The 24,244-nt window shown below is 35.4% G+C and overlaps 2 pseudogenes across 1 annotated transcript in view; both read right to left on the bottom strand.

Annotated features, from left to right (window-relative positions):
• LOC114303232 (ABC transporter C family member 3-like) overlaps positions 1-8,531 on the bottom strand; it is a 24,737-nt pseudogene extending 16,206 nt beyond the window's left edge. Inside the window, exons 1-2 of the transcript XR_014338505.1 lie at positions 7,460-8,531; positions 3,884-4,253 (exon numbers count right to left, since the gene is read on the bottom strand). The product of XR_014338505.1 is annotated as an ABC transporter C family member 3-like (transcript). The remainder of the gene's footprint in view (positions 1-3,883; positions 4,254-7,459) is intronic.
• On the bottom strand, positions 4,374-5,580 carry LOC145797233 (ATP-dependent Clp protease ATP-binding subunit CLPT1, chloroplastic pseudogene; annotated as a pseudogene).
• Positions 8,532-24,244: the final 15,713 nt, after the last annotated feature.

Raw genomic sequence — 24,244 nt, 5'->3', positions numbered from 1 at the left:
GACAACTGCTTGCCTCTATTGTCAGAATCGGGGCCTTCCTTCAACCCATCTCCTAGTCAATTGCCCCGTCAAATCCTGCCGCTACTGCAACAAACTTGGTCCTGGTCATCTGCAACAGGATTGTTTTCGCAATCCATCCCGCTCATCCTCCAATAGCCACTCCTCTCGCGGTGGCTCTTCCCGGGGAAGTTTTCATCGTTCCGGCAACCAGTCTCATCACACTGCTACTTCTGCTTCCGGGAATCAGTCTTATCACACTGCTGCTGCTGCTTCCGGGAATCAGTCTCATCACACTGACACTGCCCCCTCTGCAGGGTTCTCTGAGTCACCTGCTCCATCTACCCCTCACTTTTCTCCAACGGATGTAGAGGCCATGCTCAAACAACTTCTCTCCTCATCTGGTACACCTCCTCCTACTGCTTTGTCTGTAATCCCAGGTAACTCCTCTTGGTATTTTGACTCTGCCTGTTGTAATCATATGACCTCCAGTTCTACTATCTTTTCTTCCTTATCTTCATCTCCTCATATTCCCTCAATACATACTGCTGATGGTTCCCTCATGTCTGTTCGTCATGTTGGTACTGTTTCCACCTCTTCTTTATCTCTACCTCACGTTTATCATATCCCTGCTCTTACCTTAAACCTTATTTTCATTGGTCAATTATGTGAACTTGGTCTAACTGTCACCTTTTCTGCTACTGATTGTTTGGTACAGGACCCTCAGACGGGGCAGACTATTGGGATCGGCCGTAAGCATGGACGTCTCTATGAACTCATTCACCTTCATGTTCCTGCCTCTCCTCAGATTGCTGCTCCTGCATCTACTTCCTTATTATCTCCCTTTCATCTTTGGCATTGTCGCTTAGGGCATATTTCTGTTACTCGTTTAAGGTATTTGGTTTCTAGTGGACAGTTGGGTCATGTAATTCCTGATAATTTCGATTGTATACCCTGTCAACTTGCTAAACAACCTGCTTTATCATTTAATAAGAGTACTTCTGTTTCTCTTGCCCCTTTTGATCTTATACATTCGGATATTTGGGGGCCCTCCCCTACTACTACTATGGGGGGATCCCGCTATTTTGTTGTTTTTATTGATGATTTTTCCCGGTTTACTTGGCTTTTTCTCATGAAAAATAGGTCTGAACTTAAACACATTTATTATCGATTTGCACAAATGGTTCACACCCAATTCTCCAAAACCATCAAAATTTTTCGCTCTGACAATGCTATGGAATATCGGGATTCAGATTTCCTTTCTTTTCTTCAGCATCATGGTACACTGCCTCATCGTTCCTGTGCTGGCACGTCCCAGCAAAATGGCCGCGCTGAACGGAAACATAGACATATTCTTGACACTACTCGCGCTCTCCTTCTCTCTTCTTCCTGTCCTGAAAACTTTTGGGGAGAAGCTGCCCTCACTGCTGTTTACACTATCAACTGTGCTCCTACCCCTGTCATCCATAATCAAACTCCCTTTGAACGTCTGCATGGCACTCCCCCTCCTTACGCCAATCTCCGGGTTTTTGGCTCTGCTTGTTTTGTTCTACTTCAATCCCATGAACACACCAAGCTTGAACCTCGCTCTCGTCTTTGTTGCTTTCTTGGGTATGGCATTGAACATAAAGGCTTTCGCTGTTGGGATCCTCTCTCTAAACGTCTTCGTATCTCCCGCCATGTCGTTTTCTGGGAACACCAAATGTTTTCCTCGCTATCCTCCTTTCACTTACCCGGACTTTCCACTACTGCATTGTTTACTAATCCTTCCATCGATCTTTTCTCTGCTGATTTTGATACAGGTTCCTCCTCCATCGAGACGCCCTTGCTCACCCCTGATCCTGTCCAGCCTGCTCTACCTGAAGGTCTACCTCTTGTTGCCACACCTCCTTCTCCACTGGCTCTTCCTCCCACCGATCCTCCTACGGGTCGACCACGCCGGGTAACTCAACCTCCTATCCATCTTCGTGATTATATTGTTGGATCTGCTGCCTTCTCTACTTATGAACCTACCTCCTATCGTGAGGCTTGTACTAATCCTCTTTGGCAGCAAGCTATGACTGATGAACTCCGTGCCTTGGACAAAGCTCATACTTGGGATCTTGTTGATCTTCCTCCTGGCAAGACTGCGATTGGCTGCAAATGGGTTTACAAAATCAAAACACATTCTGATGGCTCTATTGAACGCTACAAAGCTCGTCTTGTTGCCAAGGGTTTCAACCAAGAATATGGCATTGATTATGAGGAGACATTCTCTCCTGTTGCTCGGCTTACCTCTGTTCGTAGTTTACTTGCTGTTGCTACTGCTCGCCACTGGGGGCTCTTTCAGATGGATGTCAAAAATGCTTTCCTCAATGGTCATCTTCTTGAAGAAGTCTACATGCAACCTCCACCTGGGTCCACTTTTCCACCTCATCAGGTTTGCAAACTACAGCGTGCTCTTTATGGTCTCAAGCAAGCGCCTCGTGCTTGGTTTGCTAAGTTCAGTTCTACCATTCATGACTTCGGATTCACCTCTAGCTCCTATGACTCTGCTCTTTTTATACGGACTACTTCTCATGGTACTACTCTTCTTCTTCTGTATGTGGATGATATGATTATCACTGGTGATGATCAAGCTGGTATTCTCCACCTCAAACAATTTCTCCACCAACAGTTTGAGATGAAGGACCTTGGTACTCTTAACTACTTCTTAGGCCTTGAAGTCTCTCATGATTCTACTGGTTCCTATTTGTCCCAGGCCAAATATGCATCCGATCTTCTGGCTCGAGCTGGTCTTACTGATTGCAAAACTGCCTCTACTCCGGTTGATCCTCAGATTCGTCTCACTCCTCTCGATGGGACTCTTCTCTCTGATGCTACTCTTTATCGCCAGCTCGTCGGTAGTCTTGTCTATCTCACAGTCACTCGTCCTGACATTGCCTATGCTGTTCACATTGTCAGTCAGTACATGTCGGCTCCTCGCACTCCCCACTATACTGCTCTACTCCGTATCCTTCGCTACCTCAAAGACACTATGTTCCATGGTCTTCACTTCTCGGCTTCTTCCTCTCTTGACCTACGTGCCTTTTCCGATGCTGATTGGGCTGGGGATCCTACGGATCGACGCTCCACCACGGGATTCTGTTTCTTCTTAGGGGATTCTCTTCTTGCTTGGCGTAGCAAAAAACAATCCCTCACTGCCCGCTCTAGCACCGAAGCTGAATACCGAGCTCTTGCTGATACTACTCAGGAACTTCTCTGGCTTCGCTGGCTCCTTGCTGATATGGGTGTTTCTTCATCTGCTCCTACCCCTCTCTACTGTGACAATCAGAGTGCCATTCAGATTGCTCACAATGATGTTTTTCATGATCGCACCAAACATATTGAGATTGATTGTCATTTTATTCGCCAGCATGTCACCTGTGGAACTGTTCATCTTCTTCCTATTGCCTCAGTCGATCAACCCGCTGATATCTTCACTAAAGCTCATCCTCCTGGCCGCTTTCATGATCTTGTTTCCAAACTCAACTTGGTTGATGCTTTCCCTCCTTGAGTTTGCGGGGGGATGTTAGTTTATTATTGTATCATATTAGTGTTAGTTAGTTTATTATTGTATAAAGGTTAGTGATGTTAGTTTATTATTGTATCATGTTAGTGTTAGTTAGTTTATTATTGTATAAAGGTTAGTGTATATCAGTGCTATTAGAATATGATAGTTAGTGTTAGTCATAATGAATGTTCCCATTTACTTTCTTCTTTCGGTGCAAATTGGTGGCACCCTATGTAGCTTTTCCTCTCTATAAAAGAGAGTGTAAATCTCCTAATAATACACACAATAACTGAATAATTCAGTGGCTATTTCTCTCTCTCTCACTCTCTCAAATTATTGTTTCAATCACTAATCCAATAGCAACAAGTGCAGCAAAGGAAGCAAACCCGAGATTTTTATATAAAATTGCCAAGCCCAAAAAGACATTCAATACGGCCATCCACGGATCATGGATGTACCAACCAAAGTCACCAATCCTCTCAGCATCAACCAAAGTCACCAATCCCACTTGTGTGCCCCTGCTTTGATTGGCACGAAATGGTCAAACCTTTATTGTATATCTTTGCAACCAGCACTGCCTTGGCCCTAATTCCAGCCTTCGGTAACATTAAGAGGCAGTGCCGCCGCACAAAGCTCTCAACAAGCTTTGCAATAAGAAACGCAGAAACCAGAATGTACCCTTCATTTTTAAATTCTTGTTAGAATTTACCATAACCCACTCCACCTACCACCTCCACTACCACACACACTCACCTACTTCACCTACTTTCCTACACCTACCACACACACTCACCTACTCCCAAATCCTCTCCTATATAATAGGAAGCCTTGTAATATCTACAATATATCAATCTTGTAATATACACAATTATTCAATAATACATCAGTTCATTTTTTCATGGTATCAGAGCTAAGTTAAGAACGTAGTATTTTTCGCTTCACCGGCGGGCGGCAACCTCGCCTTGGCCGCCCGCCGGACCTCAACCTATTCCGCTTATGTTCTACACATACCTTTCCATCACTGCCTAAATCCTCTCTCCTTCACCACCGCTGCTTCCTAGTTGATGAATCTGTTATGAGAAGGTCCCAAGGCAACAAAGCAAGTCACAACACTCCAAAACTTTTCCCAGTCCCTACTTAAAGCTCAAGACTATATCCACATTCATAGATTTGGCAATCTCTTTAGCTTTTTCATCATCAAAACCAAGGGCAGCCATTATTTTATGGCCTGCTGATTCTTTTTCCGACCAAATCACCTGATTTCAGTTTCTCATCAACAGCCCAATCAAGAGCCCTCTGAGCTGGTTCGGTTAATGGAGGATGCTCGGGGCTGAAAAAAAAAAAAAATACAAGTCAGACCTTCCAAGTAAGTTTACAGTTTCATCTCGCACTTTGAAAAGAGTAATTCCATTTGCCCTCAAAAATTTTGCAGCTAAACTGGTTCCCTCAACCAAGATACCCATCAAAAGAGCTTCAGTCCCAGTATTTGGATACTTGAGCTTCCTCGCTTCTAGCTCGGCCATCGCGAACGACTTTATAGCCCTCGCCGACCATTTTGGAAGTTTTTTAGAAGAACCCCTCTCTGGTTTCGCAGTTGGGAGGCTAAACGAGACCGTGGCGACAGTTGACGGGCGGTGATTTGAAAGGCGATTCCAGGGGTTGGTGGGCTGAATTGAGAGATGGGTTCCGATGAAAGAGCTTAGCGAGTTGTCTGGTTTGAGAATCAGAGGATGAGGTAATGGAAAATTGTCGGATTTCCTAAAAGAAGAAGGCATTGGAAGTAGTGATATGGCATTAGTGGCCATTAATTTGAAGAAACCCTAGGCTTCGTGAGGAAAAGCTCTGTGTTGATTGCCACCACCTCCAAAGGAATGCCCACATGGCAATATCACAGCGTCATCCATAAGTGCTCCTGTCAGAGGATCCGAAAGAATCATCCTTAGAGACCCACACCATCCCACTTTCTTCCACTAAACACGGTTGTGTGCTGCTGACCCACACCACCTCACTTTCTTTTTATTATTTTATCTTTTCTTCCACTAAACACACGGTTGTGTGCTGCTGCCCACCCCCCTCACTTTCTTTTTATTATTTTATTTCATCTTTCACTTCACACACCACACCACCCAACTTTCTTTTTCTTCTTTTATCACACAAGGGAAACAGCCCCATGTGAAGAGAAATACCATTCACACGGTTTACCACATTAATACCGACGGAAATTGCCTCTTCCCTATTAATACATTTTTTTTTTTTATTATTCTTATTCTTTCCAAAAAAAAAAAAAAACACAAAACACAAAACAATTTCCACATTTGCACATCAACCAACCATATTTTATTCATCTCAGGGAATAACCCCGATCACCCTTTTACACAAAAAAAAAAAAAAAAAAAAACCACATCCACAGTGGGCTTTTTCTTCTCTACTCTGCCGCTGATCTCTTCTTCTTGCCTCCGTCCTGCGCGGCCCTTGACGGTGCTGCCTCCGTGTTTTCCACGCCGCCGAGCACGTTCACTCCCCCATACTCTTCCACTGCAGCATATGGCGGCCCTCCCAATCGGAACATCACGGTGGCCTTCCGCTTCAGCTCCTTGTTTTCCGCCTTTAGCACACTTATCTCTGCTCGCGCATCCTTATACTGGGCGTTTACATGCTGCACCTCATTTGTCCTACTCTGCAGCCGGTTCGACAAATTTGTGACCGTCGTCATGCTTTCCACACATGCCTTCAAAGTATACTGATTGGCCTCCACATCTGACTGCACTGCCATTCTTTGCTCCACCGACCGCATCGGAAAGTTCAACGGAGCAAACTCCGGGGCGCTTGGTTGAGTTTCCAGTGCCACCGCACCAGTTCTCTCTCTCGTTGACTCGTTGAGGTCGGGAAAGAGGGTGAGCAGCCCGCGGGAAGACGATGAAGCCATTTTCTAGGCACCAGAGTGTTACACAGTATCTCTCTCAGAATTCTCTCTCAGAAAATAGAGTGTTACAGAATCTCTCTCAAAAATCTCTCTCAGAATATCTCTCGCAGGTTTTTTGCCTCAGCCTCAGCCTCTGTCTTATAGCCGAGGCAGCCACGCGCATCGCGCGCCTCTTACCACCAGCCGACAAACGGGCACGCAAGCCAAGGCGCCCACGTGCCTCGCCATCATGTCCGGCACACCTTTTGATGAATTGGGCACGCCTTTTGATGGCACGCCTTTTGACAAAATTGGGCACACCTTTTGAGGGTGCCACTTTTCCAAGGGTCCGACAAGACTCTGTAACCTGTCCCGATATTGATTCCGGTTAGCTCCTTCATGGGTCCGACAAGACTCTGTAAACTGTCCCGACGTTGATTCCGGTTAGCTTTTACATGGGTCCGACAAGACTCAGTAAACTGTCCCGACATTGATTCCGGTTAGTTTCTACAAGGGTCCAGCAAGACTCCGTAAACTGTCACAACAACTGTCACAACATTGTCTGCTACAACGGTCCGACATGACCCCATAAACTGTCCTCTCCAACGTTATGACACCCCCATACAGTGTCCTCTACAAAGTTATGACACCCCCATACAGTGTCCTCTACAACGTTATGACACCACCATCCAGTGTCTTCACCAATGGTCTGACACGACCATACAATCCTCTTTTATTTTTATGTATTTTCTTGTTTTGTTCCTCTCTTCAAACTCAAGTTGGTTAGTTTCTATCCTCCTTGAGTTTGCGGGGGGCTGTTAGAATTTACCATAACCCACTCCACCTACCACCTCCACTACCACACACACTCACCTACTTCACCTACTTTCCTACACCTACCACACACACTCACCTACTCCCAAATCCTCTCCTATTTAATAGGAAGCCTTGTAATATCTACAATATATCAATCTTGTAATATACACAATTATTCAATAATACATCAGTTCATTTTTTCAATTCTTGACGGTTGCTAAGGTATTGAACAAAGGTGTCTATCAGGTATGGACCAACATAAAACGCCAACGTGTATACAAGTGCTAAAAGTGCACTAAATAGAATATCCCTCCATGTGGTGAAAATCAGCGCCGTAGCTAGCTTAAGTGTCGTTATTCCGCTTCCATTTCCATCATCGGACTCTAGCTTATTTCTGAAAATTGGAAATGCCTGTTTGACACTGTCAACACGATCGAGTTGAGGAACATCCTCGAGGTCTAACGCCTTCTTATAACCGAAGGCGATCAAAGGATCCATCCAAGAGAAAGTAAGGGTACTAAAAATACTAGCGTTGGAACAAGGGGCAACAACAGTTTCACTCCCACCAGACTTGTTCAACTCTGTACCATTACTTAGACTAGTATTACCATTCAAAAGGGGTTCTTGAAGAAGGGTATCTTCACCTTCCTTTTTCCCCAAAACCCCCACATAACAGAAGAACAAACCGGTAACCGCCGAAATGAAATCAGAAACCAAGAATTGAGTTGGTAGAAATTGGTGTTTGTTGTTAAAGAACAAGTCCAAAACAAGAAAATAACAAGACATTGAGAAGTAAAAACCCCACCAAACCCTCAACGAAATTGGGAACTTTGGTTCACCTGAATTAGAGAAATGGGTGTGCAAATAAACAGAGATTGCTAACCAAGCAAGGGTTCTGAGTGCTAAATCCAAAAGGGTTACAATCTTTTCATCAGACCAACCGTTTTGATACCAATAAAAGCAGTTCAATAAACAAAGAACCATATTAAAAAATGAAAGACCCAAACAACATAATAGAGTTTGTTTGTAGTAGGAAATTCTTGTTTTCCTAGTACTCTGTTTTGAGTCTTCACTTTTGATTTTTCTGATGACCCATGAGATCAACAAAACCATCAACAAAATTAGATGCAATGAAGCAGAAAACCCACGTAAATATATGGGTTGGAGGAGGAAATCAGTCGGTGCATAAATGAGAATATAGGTGAGAAAGGAAAACAGACATGCCTGCCTTTGATTCTGCGAGAACTCCCATCTTGAAAGATGGTCCGTTGGAAATTTACTGGGTTTTGGTTTGGATCACAAAATGACAAAACCTGATAGAGTGGGATGTTCTTGTGTGTGATGTATTGTTAGAGACTTGTACAAAAGAGATTGTATAATTGTATGAAAATTTCAAAAGATTTTGTTCTCTTGAATTATTATCTCAATTTGAGAAAATATTTGAGTTTGATAGTTAATTTTGACATTGATTTTGGTCATGGAAATAGTTCACTTTTTAGGATTTGTTAAGTATATTATTCATGTAAAAACTAAAATTATTCAATATCACTAGAGTAGCTATAGGTTTGAATTATATTTAGCTTGTTTGGTTTGGATTTTTCAGAATTCATTTTTCAGAAAATTAAAATTTTTTTATTTTTCGTATTTTTTTGCTTTCACTGAATTTTTTTAATATTTAAATAATTTTTTTTAATTTTTAGATATATCTAACATAAATACACATAAAAATATAATATTTATAAAAAAAAACTTTAGTAAATTCACTAAATACCAAAAATATAAATAAAAAATACGATGATTTAATATATTTTTAGTATTCTTATATATTTATTAATTTTTTAAAATATTTTTTTATAAATATTTTATTTTTTAGATACATCTACGTAATGTGCATCTAAAAAAAATTGTTTAAAATTTTAAATATATTCAGTAAAAACAAAAAAAAAACTTAAAACCAAAAATCTAATTTTTATAAAATTGAATTCAAAAAATTAAAACCAAACACACTGATTTGTTTTATAAAAATAAACGACAAATATAATTTTAAAAATAGTCATCTGTTATTTGTAATACAAATTTGATTAAAACATATAAGTACAAATATCTAATCGTCTTAATTTTTCATATAAATATTCTACTCAACAAGTCTTAAAAAATAAACAGTTCAGATCATTGAAATCAGTTCGAAAATGAGCCTATCAATCCTAAACACGCTCTTAAATTGAGAGAAGCCAAATCTAATTTAAAAATCTAATTAAATGATTATAAATATTTTAGTATAAGAAAATGGGAAATGTTTCAATGTGTAATTGCACATGGTAAGAAAAGTTACAGTTTTTGTGATAAAAATTACGACTTTTTGGATGAAAGTTATGAATAATAAAATTATAATATGCACTTTAAGTTAAAATTATATTTTTTGTGAGAAGTAAAAAGTTATATTTATATATTTTTTACAAAAATTATATATTTTGTAATAAAAATTATGATTTTTACATAAATAAAAAATAATAAATAAATAAATAAAAAGTTGCACATAATAGCATCTTAGATACATGAATTTGAAACATAATAGGGAGAGAACACCTTCAAAGTAGGGCATATTATAGATTACCTTCGTGTCACCCCTTGCAAACACATGTGACGCCCCAAATTTTAAAAATATTATAATAAGACTTAGAATTTAAAATTAAAGTTGCCATCAATATCACTAACATCCATTAATTAATAACTTAAAAATTGAAAGTTTTCAAATTACAATTCTAATAAAACTTAAAACTTAGTCTCAATACCAAAAAAAAAATAACACAAATATAAAAGAAAATTAGAGAAAAACTAGGAAACTTAGAAAATGGTTCATGGAACTTGGGGACTCTTCAAGCTAACCAAGGCTGAATGTCGCCTTGCAAGGTCTCGATGTTTCCTTCATTTTCTTCGGTACTTGGCATAAAACGCCAGGGCAACGAGAATGCCAATGAGCGACAAACTCAATAATATACTACAATCCAAAAATACTCATCCCGATAATAATACTCACAATTAATGAATAATGCGTAGTAACAGAATAACAGGTAGTATTTAAAAAGCATAACAGGAATGCTATCAGTTGAAATCATAACAGTAGATAAATAAATAAATAAATAAAAACAATGGTAAAGGGAAGTAGTATTTATCATAATGAAAATACCCACTTTTCTTTTTAAATTCTCATAGATTTAATTATCAGATAAGTTTAAGTAACTCCCCGCGGAGCACTATTTCCACTCAACCGCTAAGCAATGACCACGGGCAATTTTGACTCCTCCTTGGTCAAATATTCAAATGTTACTTGCTATAACTACCAATGATGCCCACGCACCAGGGTTACGTACCCGAGTCGTGACATTACGATATGCCCCGAGGGAACGATCTATGTTGTGACACCCGCACCACCAACCTTATATCACCTACACCAATAAGAGCCGAAATACCTTCTCGTGCCATGTTAGGATTCGCAGCTCACTGGCTCAAGCTTCTAAACCGGGCTCACCCCATCATTTTTAAATTTTTAATGTATCGTCGGCTCAATTTTGTCGAATTCACATTTTTATGCATGTGCGAGTTTTAGTTTGAGAACCACAGTGACATAATGTTTATATAGAACAACACAATCATATATGGCAATCAAAATAAATGTGATAGAATGTCTTAGGAATCATCACAAAATTTCTTAAGAATTCACGCACTTCCTCTTTTAGCACTGTATGGTCAGACAAAAAAAATATGAAACTCATACCAAACGAAGTTCAACCATTATAATATTATAACTGGTGCTAGTTCATCGAGTTAGAAAAATATTTCGAGAAGAATACCGGGGCTAAAAACGATTTTAAAATAGAGAAATAAATTTTTGAAAGAAAAGCGGCTTTCTGGGACAGTGAGTTACATTAACCACCAGCACAAGTGTTATGTGTTTGAAAAATAAAAAGGGGCCTTAAACGATGTTGAAAGGAGGCATGGTCAGAACAACTTGCTAAATATTTGAGTTTAGAACATATTTCCAGAGGAGTTTGAAGATTGAAAACCAGTGGAAGTTGGTCAAATAATTTTTATAAGAAAACTGGACAGATTCTGTCACATTTTGGAAAAATTGGCGTTTCTCTCTCAATGCTTAATAAAAAATTATGAAACCAGCGGCATTTGAAAGGTAACTTAAAAATATAACTTTTCCCATTTGAATCACTTGAAAATTCATTCTGTGGAATAAACAGTGACCTAGTAAAGTCAGTATTGCTGTTGCCTCCAAACAGTAATGAAGTTAAAAATATATTCAGGCCATGAAACGTTGTCAAATAATATTCTTCAATATTCTAGCACCATGAAAACATGTTAAACTAACTCCAGTGGTTTCATATTTTATGAAAATGTCCTCATGAGTTTGTTTAGGGTTTATTCAAAACGGATTAAAAATCTGTTTTGCTGGAAGTTCATTAGTTTGTAAAAAACACATTTTGTATTCACCACGAATCACATGCAAGACTAAAAAAAAATGTTTCTTACTATTATTCCCATGTGAAACTCTAATCCTTCATATTTACTTTCATTGGTGGTAACAGAAAATAATATTTATGAAGAGTAAACACAAATTCATAAGCATGCAAGATTAATTCAACAATGGAGAATATTTGAACACATAAGGAGCAAAATCAGTAGCTAAACCATCTAATTCATACTTGCAAGAAGGACAAAAATCACATAATCATAAGATTATCATTCTATCCAAATGTAATATGCATTGAGCATTTGTGTATTATCAATACACACTCTTGTATATTTTTAATGTATAGATTTAGTTAAGAAAAACATCTAAGGGAGGATAGGGATTGAGTATTTTTACCTCAATGAAGTAAAAAAAAAAAAATCCCAAGTGTTGAGCCTTTCTTCTCCTCTCTTCTCTCATTTCCCTCTTGCTTTCTCTCCCTCTCTTTCTCTTTCTTTTGCTCAGTTACGTGCATATAATGGAAGGCTGAATACTGCTCCTAGTTATAGGAGTTTGAGGAGCTATTTTATTATTATTTTTTTTGTTTACTTTATTTCTATTTTAGCTTAGGAACTATCATCTATAAGAGAAACTGTTGGACCATTTTAATATCTTTTATTTATTTATTAAAATTGTTAGTGAAAATACCAGAAAAAAATTATATTTGATTGATAAATAATGCAAAGAAAATGAGATACAAATAAATCAGGTTGAGGCACGGATATTTCGTTTTCTTTAAGGAGATCAAACCCACTGCGGTAAGAAGAACCCAAATACCGATGTAGTAGTCACAAAACTATGACTTGTCCCCTCCAAGATACAACAGCCCGACCACTTGTCGTATAGTTCAGGCCAACTCTGCATAAGATGGTGAATCCAAAGCCCCACTAAGAAAAACACCCTTCTTTGCTAGTAATCTATGTTGTATAGAAAATAGTTTGTGTGTTGGTATAGAAAATAATAGATGAGATGAACTATTTATAAGCCACTAGGACTTTACAAAATACACCAAAAAATAATAATGACCATAAACCTAGAGAAAAGGGAGAGTGTATCAAAATATTAACTCACCATCAAGTTCATAAATTCTAATTAATCTTCATTCATGAACAAGACAAATAGTCACCAAAGCAATGAATCTCCATTCATGAACAAGATGAGATTCATGACCAAGACAAAAGAAGATTCATAAGCTCCACCAAGAAAAACACCCTTTTTTGCTAGTAATCTCTCTTATATAGAAAATAGTTGGTGTGTTAGTGTAGAAAAGAGTAGATGAGAGGAACTATTTATAAGTCACTAGAACCTTACAAATTACACTAAAAATAATAATGACCATAAACCTAGAGAAAAAGGAGAGTGTACCCAAATATTAACTCGCCACCAAGTTCATGAAATCTAATTAATCTCCATTCATGAACAAGACAAAAGGACACCAAAACAATGAATCTCCATTCATGAACAAGATAAGATTTATGAACAAGACAAAATGAAGATTCATGAACAAAATATATAAATAAATAAATAGAAGATATTAAAATGGTCCAACAATTCCCCACTCATTTTAATATCAACAAGGACAAGATAGATTACCAAACAAAGATAGACTAGTATGCACTGTGAAGGTGTGCTCTGCATTGAACCTTCATTAGTGAAATAGCAACCTCTACTCCAGAGTCAGTAGTGGTCTCAGACTTAAACTATGACTGCTTAGGGGAAATAAAGTATTACGGCTCACACATAATAATCTAGGTGTTGACATGAGCTTTTCGTAGCCAGCACATTATGGCCTTGTGCCTATCCCAGTTTTCATGAGCATATTTGAGAATAAGCCTTATTCTCATAAAAAGCGGCCTCACTTTCATGCTCACATACGTGAAATTTGTCAAGAATGTTCCTGTAATTTACACACCCCACTCAACAAGAGCTACAGAATTTCATTAAGAGTATAAAAACTTAACCCTCCAACATTAGAGGACAAATACACTTACATCATAACGATGGATAACAAAATATTAAAGAGTGCATTTTTTACAACCACCATACGATTCGTTCTTCCCATTGAACCTAGTTACAGGATCTCTGGCCCTTAGGTTGGGTGTACTCATACATGGTTTATGAATCTTCCTTTTGTCTTGTTCATAAATCCTATCTTGTTCATGAAAAACTTGAGAAGGAATAGAAGAGCTAGGCATGGATAAAATATTTTCAGAAATTATTTGACTCCCACTATTTCTAGATTTGAAAGGAAAATTATTTTCATGAAAAATCGCATCACCTGATTCAAAAATAATATTATTTTCCATGTCAAAAAATCTACAAGCTGTACTATGCAACGCATATCCAAGAAAAACTCGTTCACCCAATTTAGGTCATTTAAGATCTACAAGCCTCTCAAAAGCTAAACAATCCCAAACCCTCAAATAACCTAAATTTGGTTTATGCCCCAGCCACAACTCATAAGGTACAATTTTAGTCTTTTTGTGTGACACTCTATTTATTACATGACAAGCTGTCAAAATAGCCTCGTCCCAAAGATTTGAGGGAACACCTGAATCGATAAGCATAGCATTTGTCAAGTCAATTAACGTTTTATTTTTTCTTTCAGCTACGCCAATAGATGAAGGTGAATATGGTAAAGTAGTCTCATGAATAATTCCCAATGACTGAATAAAAGAGTTGAATCCAAGAGATTCATACTCCCGGCCTCTATCACTTCTAATTTTCTTAATCTTTTTACCGAATTAATTTTCCACTTCAAGAAGGAATTCTTTAAATTTCTCAAAAGCATCACTTTTATTTTTTTAATAAATATACGTTTGTGTATTTTGAAAAATTATCAATAAAAGTGATAAAATATCGGTTACCACCCCCGAGTTAAAATTCCTTCAAACTCACACAAATCAATATGAAATAATCTTAGCAATTCGATATTTTTTAACACTTTTATGAAGCCTCTTGGTAATTTTTGCTTTACTGCAAACTTCACATTTCTGGAAAAAAAATTTCACTTTAGGAATTAGTCCTACTACTCATGATTCCCACATATTTATTGTTAATATGTCCCAAGCAAGAATGACAAAAATTAATAGAAGATATAGTGTAAGTGGTGTCATAGTAATAATCATAAAATTAATCAGCAAGGAAATTTAAGAGATAAAATTAACATTTATACTTATCTGTATTGTAGGAAGCCACTTTTGCTTCATGTGCCTCGTAGTCTTCATCATTCATCTCCTCGGGTGAGATTTTGTTTGGGTTTTTTTCAGTAAGAACATATGCAACTTTCAAAAGACTAAGGTACAAAAGAACTTTTCCTTTCCACCTCTTAAAATGAACTCCCTTGAACTTGAAAGGCTTGTTGAGATCTCCAATTCCATCATTGGTTTTTTCTGGTACTTGATCCATGGTTGATCTCCTCAAAACTGTTGGTGAAAATACCAGAAAAAATTATATTTTATTGATAAATAATGCAAATAAAATGATATACAAATAGATCAGACTGAGGCACGGATATCTCGTTTTCTTTAAGGAGATCAAACTCACTACGGTAGGAAGAACCCAAATACCGATACAGCAGTCACAAAACTATGACTTGTCCCCTCCAGGATATAATAACCCGACCACTTGTCGTATGGTTCAGGCCAACTCTGCACAAGATGGTGAACCCAAAGCTCCACCAAGAAAAACACCCTTCTTTGCTAGTAATCTCTCTTGTATAGAAAATAGTTGGTATGTTGGTATAGAAAAGAGTAGATGAGAGGAATTATTTATAGGCCACTAGGACTTTACAAAATACACCAAAAAATAATAATGACCATGAACCTAGAAAAAATGAAAAATGTATCCAAATATTAAAATTTTTAGTGAAAATACCAGGAAAAATTATATTTTATTGATAAATAATGCAAAGAAAATGAAATACAAATAGATCAGGCTGAGGCATGGATATCTCGTTTTTTTTAAGGAGATCAAGCCCACTGTGATAAGAAGAACCTAAATACCAATACAGCAGTCACAAAACTATGACTTGTTCCCTCCATGATACAACAACCCGACCACTTGTCGTATTGTTCAAGCCAACTTTGCACAAGATGGTGAACCCAAAGCTCCACCAAGAAAAATACCCTTCTTTGCTAGTAATCTCTCTTATATAGAAAATAGTTGGTGTGTTAGTGTAGAAAAGAGTAGATGAAAGGAACTATTTATAAGCCACTAGGATTTTACAAAATACACCAAAAAATAATAATGACCATGAACCTAAAGAAAAGGGAGAGTCTATCCAAATATTAACTCACCACCAAGTTCGTGAATTCTAATTAATCTCCATTCATGAGCAAGACAAATGGTCACCAAAACAATGAATCTCCATTCATGAACAAGACAAAAGAAGATTCATGAACAAAAATATATAAATAAATAAAAGATATTAAAATGGTCCAACAATCCCCCACTCATTTTAATATCTACAAGGACAAGAGAGATTACTAAACAAAGATAGACTAGTATGCATCATGAAAGTGTGCTCTACATTGAACCTTCATTAGTGAAACAACAACCTCTACTCCAGAGTCAGTAGTGATCTCAAACTTGAATTATGATTACTTAGAGGAAATAAAGTATTACTACTCACACATAATAATCTAGGTGTTGACATGAACTTTACTAGCCAGCACATTACGGCCTTGTACTAATCTCAATTTTCATGAGCATATTTAAGAATAAGCCTTATTCTCATAGAAAGCGGCCTCACTTTCATGCTCACATAGGTGAAATCTGTCAAGGATGTTCCTGTAATTGACACACCCCACTCAACAAAAGCTACAAAATTTCATTAAAAGTATAAAAACTCAACCCTCCAACATTACAGGACAAATGCACTTACATCATAGGGATGGATAACAAAATATTAAAGAGTGCATTTTTTACAACCACCATATGATTCGTTCTTTCCATTGAACCTAGTTACAGGATCACTGGTCCTTAGGTTGGGTATCCTTATACATGGTTTATGATTTTATAGGCTTCAAACCCATCCCCCTTGATGTATTCCCGATCCTATCTCTCGCCAAGGCCATGATTAACGGATCTGCAAGATTATCACAAGATTTTACATAATTCACAGTTATGATGCCATTATTTAATAGGATTTCACATTACTGTGTTTCCTTCGAATAGGTCTGGATTTACCATTATAAAAATGATTGTTCACTCTACCAATAGTAGCAGTGCTATCACAACGAATTAACACAGAAAGAATTGGTTTTTCTCAAAAAGGGATTTCATGTAACAAATCTCTCAACCAATTTGCTTCTCAACATACTGAAGTTAACGCTATAAGCTCAGCTTCCATTATAAAATTAGCAATTATAGTCTATTTTTTAGACTTCCAACATATAGCACCACCACCTAAGGTAAAAATAAAACCCGAGATAGAGAGAGAATCACCTGACAAAGTGTTCCAATCAGCATCACTATATCCCTCAAATACCGCAGGATACTTGTTATAATACAAACCATAATTTTTTGTACCAGATAAATATCTTATAATTCTTCCCATGGCTAGCCAATGATCTCGACTTGGCTTACTAGTAAACCTGCTAAGTACTCCAACAGCATATGCAATGTCTGGTCTAGTACAGTCAATAGCATATCTCAAACTACCAATCATGCTAGCATATTCCTTTTGATTAATCACTTCTTTTTCATTTGTTACAACAGATAAATGTATACTTGCATCAAAAGGAGTAGCAACATCTTTACAGCCTAGAAAATTATATTTCTTTAAAATTTTCTCAACATAATGCGACTGATCAAAAAAAATACCATCATTAGTCTTGGTAATTTTAATTCCTAAAATAAAATTGGCTTCACCAAGATCTTTCATATCAAAGTGGCTATTGAACATATTTTTAGTCTCATTTATAATATGCAAATTAGAGCAAAAAATAAGTAGATCATCTACATATAGGCTAATAATCACATGTGCATTCTCACAAGTTTTATAATATACGCACTTATTACATTCATTAGTTTTATAGTCATTCTCAAACATGCATGAATCAAATTTCTTATGCCACTGTTGAGGAGCTTGTTTTAAACCATAAAGGGATTTAATTAGCTTACACACCTTACTTTCTTGGCCAAGCTCCACAAAGCCTTTGGGTTGATCCATGTAAATCTCCTCATATAGATCTCCATTTAAAAGTGATGTTTTCACATCCATTTGATGAATTTTTAAATCATGAATTGCAGCCACTGCTATCAACAGTCTAATGTATGTAACTCTAGTAACCGGAGAAAAAGTATCAAAGAAATCAAGATCAACTTGTTGCTTAAAACCTTTAGCGACAAGCCTCGCTTTATATTTATCTATATAGTTCCATCCGATTTAAATTTTTTACGAAGGACCCATTTACACCCAATAGTTTTACAACCTAGAGGTAAATCCACTAGCTTCCATGTTTTATTTGAAAGTAGTGAATCTATCTATTCATTTACAGCCTCTCTCCAGGAAATAGTATCAGATGATGATAAAGCTTCTTGCACCGTAAGAGAAATTTCTTCCATATTATAAAAATAATAGTCAGGGCCAAAATCTTTTTCAACTCTAGCTCGTTTACTTCTTCTTGGTTGGATTTGAAAATTTTCTTGTTCTTGAAAAACTTGAGAAGGAGTAGAAGAGTTAGGCGCGGATAAAATATTTTCAGAAATTATTTGACCCCCACTATTTCTAGATTTAAAAGGAAATTTATTTTCATGAAAAACATCATCACCTGATTCAAAAATAATACTATTTTCCATGTCAAAAAATCTATAAGTTGTACAATGCAATGCATACCCAAAAAAAGCACAGGTGGTAGCTCATTTACCCAATTTAGGTCATTTAGGATCTGCAAGCCTCACAAAAGCTAAACAACCCCAAACCCTCAAATAACCTAGATTTGGTTTATACCCCTGCTACAACTCATAAGGTACAATTTTAGTCTTTTTGTGTGGCACTCTATTTATCACATGGCAAGCTGTCAAAATAGCCTCGTCCCAAAGATTTGAGGGAGCACCTGAATCAATAAGCATAGCATTCATCAAATCAATTAACGTTTTATTTTTTCTTTCAGCTACGCCATTAGATGAAGGTGAATATGGTAGAGTAGTCTCATGAATAATTTTCAATGACTGAACAAAAGAGTTGAATACAAGAGATTCATACTCTCGGCTTCTATCACTTCTAATTGTCTTAATCTTTTTACTGAATTGATTTTTCACTTCAAGAAGGAATTCTTTAAATTTCTCAAAAGTATCACTTTTATTTTTTAATAAATATACATTTCTGTATTTTGAAAAATCATCAATAAAAGTGATAAAATATCGGTTACCACCCCGAGTTAAAATTCCTTCAAACTCACACAAATCAGTATAAAATAATCCTAGCAATTCGGTATTTTTTTCAACACTTTTATGAGGCCTTTTGGTAATTTTTGCTTCATTGAAAACTTCACATTTCTCAAAATTTTTTGTCACTTTAGGAATTAATCCTAAACTACTCATGATTCCCACATATTTACTGTTAATATGACACAAGCGAGCATACCAAAAATTAATAGAAGACAACATGTAATTTGTAGATAGTTTATTAATCTTAACATTCAATTTGAATATCCCATCACAAGCATAACTCTTACCCACAAAAATACCCTTCTTGGTAATCACATAATGATTAGATTCTATAGTTTGCTTAAAACCAGCCTTATTCAACAAATAACTTGACATCAAATTCTTCCTTATGGACGGTGTATAAAGCACATCTTTTAAAGTAAGCACACGTCCAAGGTAAACTTAAGGTCAACCTCAACACTCCCAAGTATTTTTGGTTTGACTAGAGCGACCAAGCATAATTGTTTTCTCATTATCAAAGGAAGTATACACCTTGAACCAGGCTTGATCATAACAAACATGTCTATTAGCACCAAAATCTGCCCACCAACCGTCCACATAATTAACCGTGCAAATGTTTGTAATCATCGCCACAAATGGCTCATCAATAATGTTAGCCTTTGGAGGAGGTGCACGTTTTCGGAATTTGCAAGTTCGAGAAATATACCCACTTTTGCCACAGACAAAACATGTAAAATTTTGTAGAGGTGATGGACCTTGGTTCTTATTTGGATTAATCCATTTATTGTGAGGTTTACCATAATTCTTCATATTCTTTTTATAAGGCTTCAAATAAGCATTCTTGGAATTGTGACCTTTGGGTAAGTTATTATTTGTTGAAACAAAATTTACCTTTGTGGTAGAATTGTCATTACCCGCTTGTGTTATTAATGCATCTTGGCCTCTAGCCTCTTCTTCGACTCGGATACGAGTGATCAACGCCTCTAAGGAAGTCTCATTTTGTTTGTGGCTCATGCTCTTTTGGAATTCTCTCCAAGATGGCGATTGCTTGTCAACAAGTCCTGCAACTACCAAGTTGTCACCAATCTTGATGCCTTCAGATCTTACTTCTGCAACTATCATTTGGAAATCTTGTGCTTGCTCCACAACAGATTTTCCATCCACCATTTGGAAGCGAAAAAAGTGGCTAGTTGCATACTTTTTTGCTCCTGCCTCTTCAGTGTCATACTTAGTCTATAAAGCTTTTCAAATTTTCTTTGCGGAAATGTAAGTGGTGTCATAGTAATCATAAAATTGATTAGTAAGGAAATTTAAGAGATAAAAGTGACATTTATACTCATCTGTATTATAGGAAGCTACTTTTGCTTCATGTGCCTCATAGTCTTCATCATTCATCTCTTCGGTTGGGATTTTATTTGGGTTCTTCTCAGTAAGAACATATATAAGCTTTCCAAATTTTCTTTGCGGAAATGTAAGTGGTGTCATAGTAATCATAAAATTGATTAGTAAGGAAATTTAAGAGATAAAAGCGACATTTATACTCATCTGTATTATAGGAAGCTACTTTTGCTTCATGTGCCTCATAGTCTTCATCATTCATCTCTTCGGTTGGGATTTTATTTGGGTTCTTCTCAGTAAGAATATATGCAACTTTCAAAAGACTAAGGCAAACAAGAACTTTTCCTTTCCACCTCTTAAAATGAACTCCCTTAAACTTGAAAGGCTTGTTGAGATCTCCAATTCCATCATTGATTTTTTCTGGTACTTGTTTCGGGCTTGATCTCCTTAAAATTGTTGGTAAAAATACCAAAAAAAATTATATTTTATTGATAAATAATGCAAAGAAAATGAGATATAAATAGATTAGGCTGAGGTACGGATATCTCGTCTTCTTTAAGGAGATCAAACCCACTGCGGTAGGAAGAACCCAAATACCGATGCAACAGTTACAAAACTATGACTTGTCTCCTCCATGATACAACAGCCGGCCACTTGTCGTATGGTTTAGGCCAACTCTGCACAAGATGGTGAACCCAAAGCTCCACCAAGAAAAACACCCTTCTTTGCTAGTAACCTCTCTTGTATAGAAAATAGTTAGTGTGTTGGTGTAGAAAATAGTAGATGAGAGGAACTATTTATAGGCCACTAAGACTTTACAAAATACACAAAAAAATAATAATGACCATAAACCTAGAGAAAAGGGAGAGTGTATCCAAATATTAACTTACCACCAAGTTCATAAATTCTAATTAATCTCCATTCATGAGCAAGACAAATGGTCACCAAAGCAATGAATCTCCATTCATGAACAAGATGAGATTCATGACCAAGACAAAAGAAAATTCATGAACAAAAATATATAAATAATAAATAAAAAATATTAAAATGGTCCAACAGAAGCTTACAGCATGTTTGCATGCCATGGCTACCATGACAGAGAGGCTTGGAATTGCCATCTATAAGTGTAGGCTTTGGAGTGTGGCAGTAAGCAAGCTTTGGCAAACATTGGCATGCTTGCTCAGCAGGGCTGAATTTCTCTGCCCAAAAATAAATTCTTTTTTTTTTATTTTGTACAAAAATAAAAATCAATGAATATATATAACCTAATCACTAGATATTTTGCTCTCCACTATTTTCTTACTACCTTAGTTATTATTTGTTTAACTCATTTAGTTTTCATAACTGTATTTAGATACAAAAAATTTTATCACAGAAAGATAAATAATTTTATTTAAAGGAATCTAATATTGGTATCAACCATGATGCTATTAACATTATAATTCGATAATTTAATAATCACTGTTAATTGACTTAATATTATTATTAATCAAACTAATTAATAATCTAAAAATTCAGGTTCTTACGACACATGACAATTCTTGCATGTGTTTTTGACTACTTGCAAAATGGTCCTCATAATAGCTGGATATTCCGGCTTATTTTGAAAGTGAGTTAAAAGTCACTTTCTATTTTTTAACTTATTTTCTCTCTCTCACAAAAAAATAAAAAAATAAAAGTCAAAAAAATAAAAAATTTAAAAATTAACTTTTAACCATATTCTGAAAGCACCGCTCCATGGCCTTGAAGAATAACTTTCAGATTCTCCCTATTTATTTGTCTCATATTATTTGTATTATTTTTTTGTTGTTTGGGAGATATTTTTATTTAATTGAAATATGTCAAAAGAGGATTCAGGCATGAACGTAGGTATATTTTTAAGAATAAATTAATATGTTTCTTGTGTTAATTTAAATTTATAGTTTTAATTGAATGAATTTTATACTTAAATTTATCATATTATGTCAATTTAAATTATTTGATACCATCTACTTAGAAATTAAATAGAAATTAAGAGTAAAATAATATATTCACTCCCTTCGAAATAATTAAGGAACTGGCATGTGTACGGGATAAAATAATATATTATTTATTAAAAATACGATAATTATATTTAATTTTTTTATATTTTGTCTCTCGTTAATAAAATTTTATATATAAGTTTAAGGATTTTATTTCAAATGTTTGTTTACTATAACATTTAGTATAAATAGATCAAAATTGTTGTATTGACAATTAATAATTAAAATTATGCTTTGTTATATAAAACTGACATAGTTCTAATATTTCACTATTTTGAAATAAAAATATATGAATTTTAAAAAATTATCATATTGGTTTTCGAAAGGGAAATAAGTAAAGAAATTTAAAAACTTAATGAGTAATAAAGAATAATCGTAACATATAAAACTGTTAAAATCAAGATTAAACCAGCAAATCATTCAAACTAAAAATGGTTTAGCTTAATCAGTTAAGTCAAAAGACCAACCAGCTCATACAAAACTTAATTAATTAAAACTTTTAAATTTTATTTTATTAAGACTTAAGTTGTCACTAAATATGAAAAGCAATCTATTAATTTAAGTTTAAAATTGACATAATATAAATTTAAAATTATAATAATCCATCCCATAATTTATAAGCTTTAAATAAAAATTTAAAATTATCATAATTATCTCATAGTTTTTGTATTAAGGAGCAATAAAAGTGACATTGAGATTATCAATATATCTATATATTTTACAAAATAATACTTTTAAGAAGAGATATTATGAGAGTTTCAAAATCTCATACAAAATTATTTTTAAAATCAAAACCTCTATGTGAAATTGTAAAAGAAAATTTAAATGGAAGCTAATCAATCGAGATTTTCTTAATTGTTTAAAATTAAGAAAATCAAAAAAAAATAGTGTGAGATATTGATCATTAGACTTCTCACCAAAAATCTCATTTTGTTTATATAAATAGGAGCATAAGATTCACTTTATGTAAGTGAAACAATTGACTTTTTCGTTCTTTTCTCGTTGTGAGATTGTAAAATAAAAATAAAATAGAAGTTAGCCAATAAAAATTTTCTTAATTGTTTAAAATTAAGAAAATTCAATAATTTATATAAATTGAAGCATAAGATTCATTTTATGTAAGTGAAACAATTCATTTTTTGCTTCTTTTTTCGATATGGGATTGTAAGATAAAAATTAAATAGAAGCTAACCAATGGAGATTTTCTTAATTGTTTAAAATTAAGAAAAATTTATAATTTTATAATGAAGGTTTGGAATTCCTAGAAATTTTCTCTCTAAAAACCTTATTTTCGTTATATAATATAAGTGAAATAACTCATTTTTTCCTTCTTGTCCTGATGTGGGATTGTGTAAAATAAAGGCTAACAATTGTTTAGGCGGGAAATTTATTTCGAATCAAGCAATCTCTGCCGTTTAATCTTTAATTAGATTAATCTTTAATTTATTTCGAATCAAACATATCTAACCAATATATTTTGATAAAACCACTAAAATCGCCGTTAAACCAGCGAATCAGTTAATCCAAAAACGGTTCACCCTATCAGTTAGGTCAAAGGTCCAATCAACTTATACAAAAATTAATTAATTACAACTTTAAAATTTTATTTTAATTTTAAAATTTAAATTATCTTGAACTAAAACATACACAACACTACAATATTAAATGAAAGTATATGATTTATATAGTGAAACAACTCATTTTTTTCCTCTTTTTCCTAATGT

The sequence above is a fragment of the Camellia sinensis genome, chromosome 8 (genome assembly GCF_055761805.1).
Source record: "Camellia sinensis isolate YWXY chromosome 8, ASM5576180v1, whole genome shotgun sequence".
In the NCBI taxonomy this organism is placed as follows: Eukaryota; Viridiplantae; Streptophyta; class Magnoliopsida; order Ericales; family Theaceae; genus Camellia; species Camellia sinensis.
Note: the sequence above shows the minus strand (reverse complement) of the source record. Positions and strands in the feature narration are given on the sequence as shown.